This window comes from Cyprinus carpio, chromosome A12, assembly GCF_018340385.1.
Source record: "Cyprinus carpio isolate SPL01 chromosome A12, ASM1834038v1, whole genome shotgun sequence".
In the NCBI taxonomy this organism is placed as follows: Eukaryota; Metazoa; Chordata; class Actinopteri; order Cypriniformes; family Cyprinidae; genus Cyprinus; species Cyprinus carpio.
Window position 1 is genome coordinate 20,153,629 of NC_056583.1, and position 12,528 is coordinate 20,166,156.

A 12,528-nucleotide genomic window follows, 5' to 3' on the forward strand; every position below is an offset into this window, starting at 1 on the left:
GCAGCCATTCCCGGGAATCTCAAGGTTTTGGAAACAATTCGACGAGGCTAATCGCTACAGTTCACTCACAGACCGCCCTGCTTTAGAGGCATTGTTCAAACCTCTGTCCCGGGCAACGAAGCTATTGTTCTCTGGCAGGATGTGCAAACACTGCTTGCAAAAGGCGCTGTGGAAATAGTGCCCCCAGCGAACAGTGAGTCAGGCTTTTTCAGCTGCTATTTCCTCGTCCCAAAGAAAGACGGCGGGCTCAGACCCATTCTAGATCTCAGATATCTGAACACCTCGCTTATGCGCCAGTCGTTCAAGATGATGACGGTCAAAAAGATTCTCGCGCAGATTTGCCCCGAGGATTGGTTTTTGCCCGTGGATTTGAAAAATGCTTACTTTCACATCCACATAGCCCCCCCGTCACAAACCGTTCTTGAGATTCGCATTCGAGGGAGTGGCCTATCAGTACCCAGTCCTTCCGTTTGGACTGTCCCTGGCCCCATGCACTTTTATGAGGTGCATAGACACAGCTCTGTCCCCTCTCAGGCAGATGAGAATACGCGTATTGAACTACCTCGGCGATTGGCTTGTTCTAGCCAGATCAGAACGGGAATTGATCGCTCACAACGGGCAGTTGCTCAGTCACTTAGAGCGCCTCGGGTTGGTCATCAACCCATGCAAGAGCCAGTTGTTGCCCAGACGATGAACTCTCTTTCTGGGAATGGTTAGACTCCGCCCTAATGTAGGCATGGATCTCACTGGATCGATCCTTGACGATTCAGCGATTGACTGCTTCCCTCAAACCGGGGAAGACACACCCCCTGAGGGATTTTCAGAGGCTACTCGGCCTTATGACGCTGCCACCTCTGTAACTCTGCTGGGCCTACTCCACATGCGGCCCCTCCAATTTTGGCTAAAAGCCCGAGTCCCGCCCCACACTTGACGGTTGAAGAGATTTCCAGTCAGGGTGGACCACTGGTGTATCGAAGCTGTGGCCCCCTGGAAGACCACTCACCTGTTTCAGACAGGAGTGAGGATGGGCGTGGCCTCCAGAAGGAAGGTGATCACAACAGATGTGTCCAACTCCGGGTGGGGCGCTGTTGGAGGGCAATCCGGCATTCTGCTCCTGGACAGCTGAGCAGCGATGCCTGGAAATGTTGGCGGTCTCTTTAGCCCTGAAATCATTCCTCAGGGAAACCAAATGCTCCCTCCTCTTAGTAGCTCCGCTCTGGAAGAACCAGGCTTGGTTTACAGAGTTGATGCAGCTTGTAACGATGGCCCCGTGGCCCATCCCATTGAGGAGGGACCTTCTCTCGCAGGCAAAAGGCATTATTTGGCACCCCCGCCCAGAGCTGTGGAGCCTTCATGTCTGGTGCCTCGACTGGAGTCTGATAGGCTCCCAGCGAGAGTAAACAACACCATTCATGAGGCAAGGGCGCCGTCTTATGTTACTTGCCACACTACAAGCTGCACGAATTGATGATCGTCACTTCAGTCGATGGCGCTACGGGCCGACAGGTCAGCCCCGCCCCTTCTGGCGGGCTGAAACGCCATTGGTTTGTGCAGCTACACAAACGTGAACAAATCAGGCTTCAGCAGAAAGGAAAAAAGGAGTTTTCCTATACCTAATGCTCGTTCCCTTTTCTCAGGGAACCAAGGTTACGTTAAGTAACCGAAATCGATTTCCATATTTCCAACCTGAAGCATGACCTACGTGAATTGCGTAAATCTCAGAGTGAAAAAGTCTTTTGCCAACAAAGCTCTAATATCTTGCCAAAATAAATGGTTAAAAGCAAAATAATTAAGAGAGCCATAAATATCAATGTATTAGCTGTGCTAAATGTATTATTTAGTAGTAGTAGTAGTAGTAGTAGTAGTAGTAGTAGTAAATACTCAGTTTTTTCACAGTAATTGGAAGAATTAATTTATAAAATCGTATTACTTTTTTTTTACTTTATAATAGTATTATTGCCATATAAATATTTTCTTATTCTTATTATTTAGATAATAATAGTTAAGACCTACCAAACAACTTTGCTGAATAGCTGAAGTTAAGACCTGAAAAGAGGTAAATGTTAACAATCTTTACTTAATTCACTGCATTAAAGTGAAATTGAGGTATGAGACCTTTTTTCAACCTTTCCATACTTGTTTTGACTGAAGTGGCCACCAGTTAAATAGAAAATATCACCTCTCTCTAAAAAACCTCTCTCTCTCTCTCTCCCTCCCTCTCCCTCTCTCTCTCTCTCTCTCTCTCTCTCTCTCTCTCTTCTGTCTTTCTTTCTCTCTCTTACATGGTTATTGTTATTCTCACGTCCAAAGGCAAGTCATCAGCATTTTTCATTCATATGAGTAATTACTGAAAAAAAAAGATTTTGTGGCAGGCGAGCGAGGCCTTTCAAATGTCACCTCTTTTAAATTAGTCTGACAACAAAGCTCTAAAATGGCAGCCCTATAATGATCTGATTTTAATTGCTCAGAATCAAACAGTGAGCGACCAATTACCATTGGGTCTCATTGTTGAGCTTGTTCAGGCCTCAGCTGTTGCTTTTAGATAAAGGTGAACCCAGGCTGGCCACCTCTATGTCAGGACGCCATTTTGAACGTGAGCTTGCCATGCGACACAAAAGCCCTGAAAATGAGCGTGTGGAGAGAACATGGAGCGTTTGGTTGCAAACTCCAGCAAACGCACAAAAGGAAGTCATTTCTAAAGACCTCAGAGTGATCTGGCTCAGAGGTAGGAAGCCGAAATCGTTCTCTCCCTTCCTGACCCATCCGTGTCTGGGGATCTGAGATAGGAATGACCTCTAACTCGTGCAATGTGGCGGCGCGGGGTGTCATTCACTGGAAAAGTGGATTAATTTTCTTGCAAATTGACTGTTAATTCCTCTCTTATCTCTGCTGCTGATTAGCTTAGAATGAGTGCTGTGCTCCTCTGGTTGCCAGTGGCTTCTAGCATGTCTCAGATGTCCTGCAGATCGGGTCGTTCTTGCTGTCGGGACAGGCACTCTCGTGCCCCACGAATTTTCATTGGGTCGTTGAGATATATAACTTCCTCTATAGTCCTGTATTTAACCTTCAGAGAGTTCTGACCCCCCTCCCCCCAGCTTATGTAATTATCCCATAGCAGTACAGAAATCAACCAACCTAATTAATTAGTCAGTGTTTATGAGTCTTAGTCACAGTACCTCTTTTTGCATGTGGGTGCTATTAAAGCACCGCTGTTGTGCTGCCAGCACAGGGATGGATGGATGGATGGATGGATGGATGGTAGGTAGGTAGGTAGGTGGGTAGGTACAGTTCTGTAATTTTAATCAATGTAATTTTGTTCCAAAACCCTTTGACGAAAGTTTTATAAACAAATTGCATATAAATTTAAGTCAATAAGGTTTTTGTTCCTGTTTTATTTAGGTCGATGTCACTACCCAAAAGCTGCTTGTGATTCTTTAGATCTGCCCGTGGCACACCTCCAGGAGCTCAACTGTTTTCGGAGAGAAGTGGAACAGCTGTATCTGTCTTTTATAAATGTGATAAAACTAAAGACTCTTCAGAGATATGAAGGATGCAATACTATATAGGTACTCAAGATTAGCATGAGATTGGCAGAAACTGTGTGTGTTTTGTCCCCTTTAAATGAAACATTTTGTGTTTCTCAGAAGAACTAAAGTCATGCCGTTTCAGAACAATGTGCAAATTTTCACTTTTATGAGAACCAATATTTTAATAATTTTACTGTTTGCAGGGTAAAGGAAATATATCATCTAGTTCACCTAATCTGATAATATTTATAATTTACAGACTTGTTGATATATCTATCTGTAACCCACCTTTCTGTCTTCATTATTTTCCCTATTTTCACAATCTATTTGCATGTTAATAGAGTAGTAGGCACTTTCCCTCTGATTCACAAGATGAGTCTTGTACATGAAGAATGGCGAAAACAAAAAATTGAAAGCTTGCTAGAGAGATGATGTGAAAGAGAGAGAGTCCAACTTATTTGATAGCTTCATCATTTTCCACCCCAAGACCAAATAAATTGTATTTAAACCCTATCCATATTAACTCTCACACACAATTATACGTTTCAACTGTTGTTTTACACACACACACAGAGAGAGAGAGAGAGAGAGTACAGAGTTTTGTGCATCTGTTTATTATTTTCCAAAAAGTAACATATGCAAAGCAAAATTCAAATAAAAACACATTCCCATTTGATTTTTTACCATTCATTCATTCATTAATGGGGAAATTAATTTTTCATAACATTTATTTTCCTGCATAATTGGTGCTGAAAAGTTGAAAACAGTTTTCTTACATTTTTATTTTTCCATTTTTAGTTTGTTTTTAGAAAATTAAAACATTGTAGCAATTAATTTACTATCAGGCTAAATAAGGCATGTTGTGTTGACACTTTTAAATAAGATTAGGTGCAAAGTTTGTGCTTGCTCTGATAAGATGTTAAGAAACTTACTAAACCGAATTTTATTTATGACAAGCAAATGATGTTTAATGCTCTTACTTGGCAGGAGTTGCTCAATCTCCTTTGGCAACAAGCTTTCATCACACACTCTTAATCTCCCTCAAACTGAACTTCCAGAAGGCAGAGCAACGATAAAATTCAAAACGGAAAACTCTCACAGGAGGGAGTTCCTTTCAATTTTTGTTCTTGCTGAGCCTTCAGCAGAACCCGAGTAGATACACTGTGTACTGAATGTAGCGTTCAATTTGCCATTCTTCACAAAGGAGTTCTATAAACATCATACAAGAAAAAAGTGGTCATTTTTAGTGGTATAGAGTGTTGTGCACCAGTTCGGACATTTCATTTTTTATTTGTTCTTTTTATTTTTCACTTTATTTTGTTTGGGGCCACTGTGACTATGAAATTTCTGTATGGCTAATTGAGTACAAAATGTCTTACCGCTTCTGTTGCAGACTGAAAATCAAAGGCCATGTGAAGTTGAAATGCTACTCATTCAATTTAGCTCTGAGTCTGAATGCAGAAATCTCTACCTTTTTTAATCCACATATTTATGACTGACATATTTATGACATATTTATGGAGTCAAGACTGGGACAGCCGCCCATGAAATTGAAAGTCTTGTAGTTAGCACAGAAATGCTGTGGGAGAGGTAAAGAGCTTGTAGTCTTTACTGCATGTGTATAAAGTTTAAGTGAAGGGTTAGGAATTTATATAAAACTCAAAAGACACTTGCCAGCGGTCAAGGTACAAGTTCATGTCTGGATGGATCTGATGCTCACAGCATTGATTCCTTTCTTCTTTTTGACTTTTTTGGAAACTTTTTTTTTTACTAAAACAAATTGTAAAGAGAGGACGGGACCAGTAGAAAGTCAAGTCAAGTCAAGTCTGCTTTATTGTCAATTCTTCCACATGTACAGTACATACATACAGAGAATCGAAATTGCGTTACTCTCAGACCCCCGGTGCATACAGATAACACTAACAGTAGAGCCTAAAAATCTAGATCAAATATAAAATATAAGATAAAAACTATACAATAAGGGAATGTAAAAAGAGACATAATAGAAAAAATAAATAAAAAATAAGGTTAAATAAAAGCAGCGCAAGGCACATGGCAGATAGAGTGCAAACCAGTGAACAAACAGTGCAGATAAAAAGATTTTTAGTGCATAAAAAAAATAGCTTATTCAGTCTGATTAAAAGTGACAAAGGGCTCAAGAGCAGTTATTTTATTAAACTGACTGATGAGGTGGTAGAATGATGTCAGTTCCATGGTGAATGAGTGAATGAGGTAGTGAGCAGACCACTGCTGCACAAAGTGACTGGTGCATGACATCGTATGTTAGAGGGAGGTGGGGTGGAAGGACCTGGGGATGTGGGACCTGGGGGGGGAGGTTCATAGTTCAGTGGTGCCTGAGGCAGAAGAGGGACGGGGGGGCAAGTTCGGGAGCGAGTTCAGCTTCCTGACAGCCTGATGGATGAAGTTGTCCTTCAGTCTGCTGGTCCTGGCCTGGAGACTTCGCAGTCTCCTCCCTGATGGCAGCAGACTGAAGAAGCTGTGTGACGGGTGAGTGGGATCACCTGCAATGCAGAGGGCTTTTTGAGTGAGACGGGTTCCATAAATGTCCTGGAGGGAGGGGAGAGAGACACCAATGATCTTCTCAGCTGCTCTCACTATGCGTTGCAGAGTCTTCCGGCAGGACGCGTTGCAGGCGCCATACCACACAGTGATGCAGCTGGTCAGAATGCTCTCGATGGTGCCTCTGTAGAAGGTATACATGATGGGGGGTGGGGCTCTGGCTCTCCTCATTTTGCGGAGGAAGTAGAGACGCTGCTGTGATTTCTTGGCCAGTGCTGCGGTGTTGTCGGTCCAGGAGAGGTCCTCTGTGATGTGCACACCCAGGAACTTGGTGCTGCTCACTCTCTCCACAGTCGCACCGTTGATGGTCAGAGGAACATGCTGAGTGTGCACTCTCCTGAAGTCAACAACAATCTCCTTCATCTTCTCCACGTTCAGAGAGAGATTGTTGTCACTGCACCACCCGGCCAGGCGGCTCACCTCGCTCCTGTAGTTTGTCTCATCTCTGTTGCTAATGAGACCCCCACAGTCGTGTCATCCGCAAACTTAATGAAGAGGTTGGAGTTGTGTGACGGTGTGCAGTCGTGGGTCAGCAGAGTGAAGAGGAGGGGGCTCAGCACACATCCTTGGGGGGCCCCAGTGTTTCAGTGTGATGGTGCTGAATGTGTTGCTGCCGACACATACTGCCTGAGGTCTTCCAGTCAGAAAGTCCAACAGCCAGTTGCACAGCGAAGTGTTGAGCCCCAGCTCGACCAGCTTGTGAATGAGCTGTTGAGGGATGATTGTGTTGAATGCTAAACTGAAGTCTATGAACAGCATTCTGACGTATGAGTCTTTTTTTCTCTAGATGTGTGAGTGCTGAGTGGAGGGTAGTTGAGATGGCATCATCGGTCGACCCGGGTTTGGACCGATATGCAAACTGGAATGGGTCCAGGGAGGGGGGGAGGGCAGACTTGATGTGGTGCATGACTAGCCGTTCGAAGCACTTCATGAGGATGGGAGTAAGTGCAACAGGACGGTAGTCATTGAAGCAGGATGGAGATGGCTTCTTCAGGACTGGAATGATGGTGGTAGCTTTGAAGCATGTGGGAACAACAGCCTGACTAAGTGAGATGTTGAAAATGTCTGTGAAGACATCAGTACTGCACTGCTGCACAGTCTCTCAGTACACGCCCAGGAATGTTGTCAGGACCCGGAGCTTTGCGTGCATTGATCCTGCTGAAGGATCTCCTCACGCTGTCCGGGGTCAGCATCATCACCAGGTCACTGGGAGGAGGTGGAGTCTTCTGTGCAGTGGAGCTGTTTTGTGCCTCAAAGCGAGCGAAGAAGGTGTTCAGCTCGTTCAGCAGAGAGATGTTGCTGTCACAGGTCCGCTGTGGGGCTTTGTAGTCCGTAATGGTCTGTATCCCCTGCCACAGGCTCCGAGTGTCTCTGCTGTCGCTGAAACGATGGGCTATCCTCCTGGAGTACTGTCTCTTAGCCTCTCTGATGCCGCGGGATAGGTTGGCCCTGGCTGTTCTCAGGCCCCCCTCGTCTCCAGCTCTGAAGGCAGCGTTCCGCGTCTCCAGGAGTCTGTAGACTTCCCCTGTCATCCACGGCTTCTGGTTGGCCCGGACAGTTATGGTTTTTGTGACTGTTACATCCTCAATACACTTGGTGATGTAGGCAGTGACAGTCTCCGAGTACTCCTGGAGGTCAGTGGAGTTATTGTAAGTGGCAGCCATGGTATAATAATTAAAACCACAGGTCATAATTATTATACCATGGCTCAAAGTGTGAGCAACTTTAGGGTGAAAGATGCATACACATTTTATTTTTTTTATTTTTTTAAGTTATATACACACACTACCAGTCAAAAGATTTTTTTTTTTTTTTTTAAGAAATCCCTTCTCACAAAGGCTTAATTTATTAGAAAAAAAAAAAAAATCCAGTAAAAACGGTGATATTGTGAAATATTATTTTACCTTTTTAAACTGTTTTCTACTTTAATATGTTTTAAACTATTTATTCCTGTGATGGCAAAATTACATTTTCTGTAGCCATTACTTCAGTTTTCAGTGCCGCATGATATATCCATACATACATAGTGTAAACGTATTTATTTCCTGCAGAAGAAGGAAAAAAAGAGATTCAACTGAGATTTAAACTTTAGGTCACTTATAATAAATAATGTATTTTGCTTTAAATTGATAGCATTAAAAATGACATTTAAATTCCTAAATATATATATATATATACACATATACTTGTAGATTGATTTGCACTGGTCAGTCCATATGACATTTTGTCTAGCAACATCGCTAAGCATAATTCTATCTGTAAGATTTTCCTGAGTGACTCATGGAGTAATTGTCCATTCTACACAGGTTTGGTAGTGATATTAACCTCTGCACAGATGTTACCCTCGAGAGTCAGCAGCTGGGTCCCTGTGTCTATAAATATGTCCACCTGATGTTCTCCATCCCTCGAGACGAGGCCAAAGCTCCTGCAGTGATATTTTATGGTACTTAGCAGCTTTTTACTTCTTAATATTTTGATTAATACACCTCAAACTCAAATTATTATTCACTCCTGTAATGTTGAGATAACACTCTACCAAACTTTTGTTTGAAAATGGAAGCTAACCTTGATATTTTTCATAATCGTTTAGATAAACTTTTGTTTGAAAATGGAAGCTAAGTGTTTGAGAGGTTTGAGGAGAAAGACAAATAGTTCATCTCTGCAGTACTGCATGCTCCTGTGTGACACCATATAAATGAGTCCACTAATGCTGTCTGACATTTCAGTTTTAGCGGTGGCCAGGAAAAAAAAGTGATTTGTGAAAAACATGAAATTATCTGCTCTCAGTAGATACAGAGAGAGAAAGTGCACCCACAGAGTGTTCTAGACTTCACAGTCGTTTGAAAAGGAAATAACCAGCATGCTGAATAATGCATGTCATTGCAAGCACATGGCAGCATAAATGCATTACCTGATATATGCTAATAGATTACACACATTTTAAACCCATAATACATTTAATATTAACATGCTTTGCTTGCATTCATTTTATATTTTTATGTGCCAGCAACAGTTGTTATTTTGTTTCATATGACCCTTTCTCTTACCTTAAGGATTAAGTCAAAATTTCACACAAAAACTAAAATTTAACATGATTTACAAAACCAAAACTTGCTGAAAATTTACTCTCAGGCCATCCAAAATTTAGATTAGTTGATTTCTTCATTGGAACAGATATGGAGAAGTGTAACATTACATCACTTCCTCACCAGTGGATCCTCTGCAGTGAATGGGTGCCGTCAGAATGAGAGTCCAAACAGCTGATAAAAACATCACAATGATCCACATCACTCCAGTCCATCAGTTAATGTCTTGTGACATGAAAATATGTGTTTGCAAGAAGAAACTATAACTGAGACATTTTAACTTTAAACTGCTAAAATATCAGCACATAATCTATAAGAACGCTTCCTCCAGTGAATAAGTCAATCCCCTGTTGTCAGCTCACATCAAAATCCACCGATATATTTGTGCTTGTAAACAGTCCTTGATTTGCACAATTGTCTCTCCCGATTCAAACTAGATGAAATTTTTAACTGGAAAAAGCAATATTATGGATAGAGCACTTGTATTTTGCCTGGAAGCAATGATTTAAAGTGAAAAATGTCTTTATGATGGATTTGTTTCTTACAAACACACAGCTTTTTTTCTTCACAAGATGATGGACTGATGATGATGGATAACTTGTTTTGAAATATAATCTTCAAATCAGTTTCTAGTCAAACTGAAAGACAAATTTGACCATAAAATAAAACAACTTACGTTAATGCCCGCTATACTGTTTCAACAGTTTGGGGGTGGTATGATTTTTTTTAAAGTTTTTGAAAAAAAAGTCTAAGGCTGAATTTATTTATTTTAAGTCCAAAGCTACTTTTATTTGATCAAAAATATAGAAAAAACAGTAATATTGCAATTATATAAAAATTTTAAATAGTTTTCTATTTTTATATTTTAAAATGTAACTTATTCCTGTGACGGCTGCTTAGCATTTTCTTGAACACATTTTATTTTAATTAATTTATTTATGGCAAAACAGAAAAACAAATAGAGACCTAATTAGCGTAGCTGCTGTTCCAACCAAGTAAAATTAATTAGTTTAACCCAAGCTAAAGAACAATAATATGCATTTGATCAGATATAACTGCATTATATCTATATTATATTAATATAATATAGATATTATATAAATGAGTGCCAAATATCAGGAGTTTTGTCCTTTAACAATTTAACATTTCCAGGCCTAGGAAAGTCATGGGAATGAATAAAATATTATAAAGTCTTGGACATTTCTAGTGATATATGCAAATAAAATATATATTTTGTAATTTTTCTATGCTGTTTGCAATCATTTTCCAGGCTGGTTGCAGTCCTTCCAAGAAAAAAATGGATAGAGATTAGTTCTTTGATTTTTTTTTTTAATGGATCTTTTCTCAGTGAGTTCATCTACAAATTCACTTGTATTTGTAAACAGTCTTCTGTTCCCTATAGGTTTGTCCAGTCAACTCCAAAATCTCCTGATCTTGCAACCCCCTGTCCTTAGCCCAGATCCCGTGTCATTCATTTACATATGGCTTTCTCAGTGCAAGCTTCCTTTCAAAAGATGAGGTGATAGAAGTGTGAAAAGATGGAAAAATTATTCTAACCAGAACAATGATTTATAATTTAATACCTATAATATAGTATAGCACTGACTGTACAATGTCTCTTTTCTCTGAGCAGAATTTAGCAGTTATGTTTGATTTCCTTAAAGAGGTCATCCTTGGAATTTGAATGAGGCAAAACTTGTTTGATCAGCTATCTCTTTCTCTGAACATTCAGCATTCATATGTGTCAGAGCAATGTAGTGCCAGTCTATATTCAAAGATGGAGGTTTTCACGGTGATTAAATCGGTAATCTTTTAATTCTTCCAATTAGCAAACCAGTAGAGTGCATCACTTGGGTTCCAAAAGTAAAAATGTTTATTAGCAAGAACATATAAACCTTTAAAAACAGTGACCATGAGCTTGAATAATTTCACAGAAGAGAAGATTTAAGCTTTTATAGCGGCAACAGGTATGAGTCTTTTCTACTTGTGATTTAAACGTGTCACTTAATTTTTTTTTAATAAATAACAACTGTATGACCCACAATCAAGAGGGGAATTTCCTACAAACATTAAGCTTTTTACCTTATGAGACATTAATTGATGAATTGGAGTCATGTGGATTACTTGTGGATTATTTTTTTTTTTTTTTTTTTTTTATCAGCTGTTTGGAATTTCATTCTGACGGTACCCATTCACTGCAGAGGATTCATTGGTGAGCAAGTGATGTAATTTTAAATTTCTCCAAATATTTTCCGGTGAAGAAAGAAACACAACTACATCTTGGATGGCCTGAGGGTGAATATATTTTTTATAATTTTTTTGTTGTTGTTGTTGTTTGGAAAAACTATTCCTTTAAAATATAAATGTTTATATTTATTTCAGTGAATGTCAGAAAAAATAGTTCCAGAAGCCAAGGCTACTGCAAAAAGATGTTTGTCCACTTTAAAATTGCAGTTTGACCTGTGAACAGTGAAACAGCATATTCCCCATGTGTATATCTAAACTTCCAAGGTACATGATCTATTTATTGCTTTAAATTGAACATAAGAAGGAGTTTTATTTAAACAAATCTTCAAGTTGCACACCAATAAATTCTTGAATTAAACATTATATGAATTATATGAACAGTGTTAATGTAGCACCTGCTGAATCAAATGTTGGAGCTTGCTAATCTTCCTCTAACAAGTAACACCTTACTCTTCTGTTTAGTCTTTGTCAATCCATTAGCTAGGGACACATTAGGAACAACAGACTGTGCATTGATTAAAAAGGGCCCTTTATTTAATTACACCTGCACAGTTGCCAGTTCGTCTGCTTAACAGATAGTTCTGCATATTCCCTATCAGGTGGCCATTTATTTAGGTGTCGACGAATTAGATTACGGCCAACCGGACTGATTTCATAGTCACGTCCAGGCTATAGAAGAAAAAAAAGTTAAGATGCAAGCATGAGAGCACATATTGTCTGCACTGTAAAAAAAAATAAATGAATAAATGTAAATTAAGTTGTAAAAAAAGTGTGTGATTACCATCTACATTATTTGTCTTTGTCTTGTTTCATTGGTACTGGAGGGATTTTGAGAGTTTGATTCACATATTAGTAATTATTTTTAGTACTACATTCTTACAACACTAATAAAAAGAGGCTTTTTGCATCTGCAATCTTTAGTAGTGTACGTTTATTGTTATTTAAAATGAATAGTGTGTAAAATAATCATACTTTAATCAGCTGCATTGATCTAAACTAAATACTTTAGCAAACTTACCATTGGAGCACGTTTGGTAGTAATACAAACATAATGCAGAGCAGCAGAGGGTATAATGACAGCGCAGCTA

At 39.8% G+C, this 12,528-nt stretch overlaps 1 long non-coding RNA gene across 2 annotated transcripts in view; it reads left to right on the top strand.

Moving 5' to 3' along the window:
* The window catches only part of LOC122147048, a 34,763-nt gene extending 23,349 nt beyond the window's left edge, over window positions 1-11,414 (top strand). Inside the window, exon 4 of one of the 2 annotated variants that reach the window (XR_006161392.1) lies at window positions 11,355-11,414. This is a non-coding gene — a long non-coding RNA (uncharacterized LOC122147048). Of the gene's footprint in view, window positions 1-8,413; window positions 8,608-11,354 lie in introns of those variants that run through there. The other variant, XR_006161391.1, reaches the window with a different exon arrangement.
* The last annotated feature ends 1,114 nt before the right edge of the window (window positions 11,415-12,528 follow it).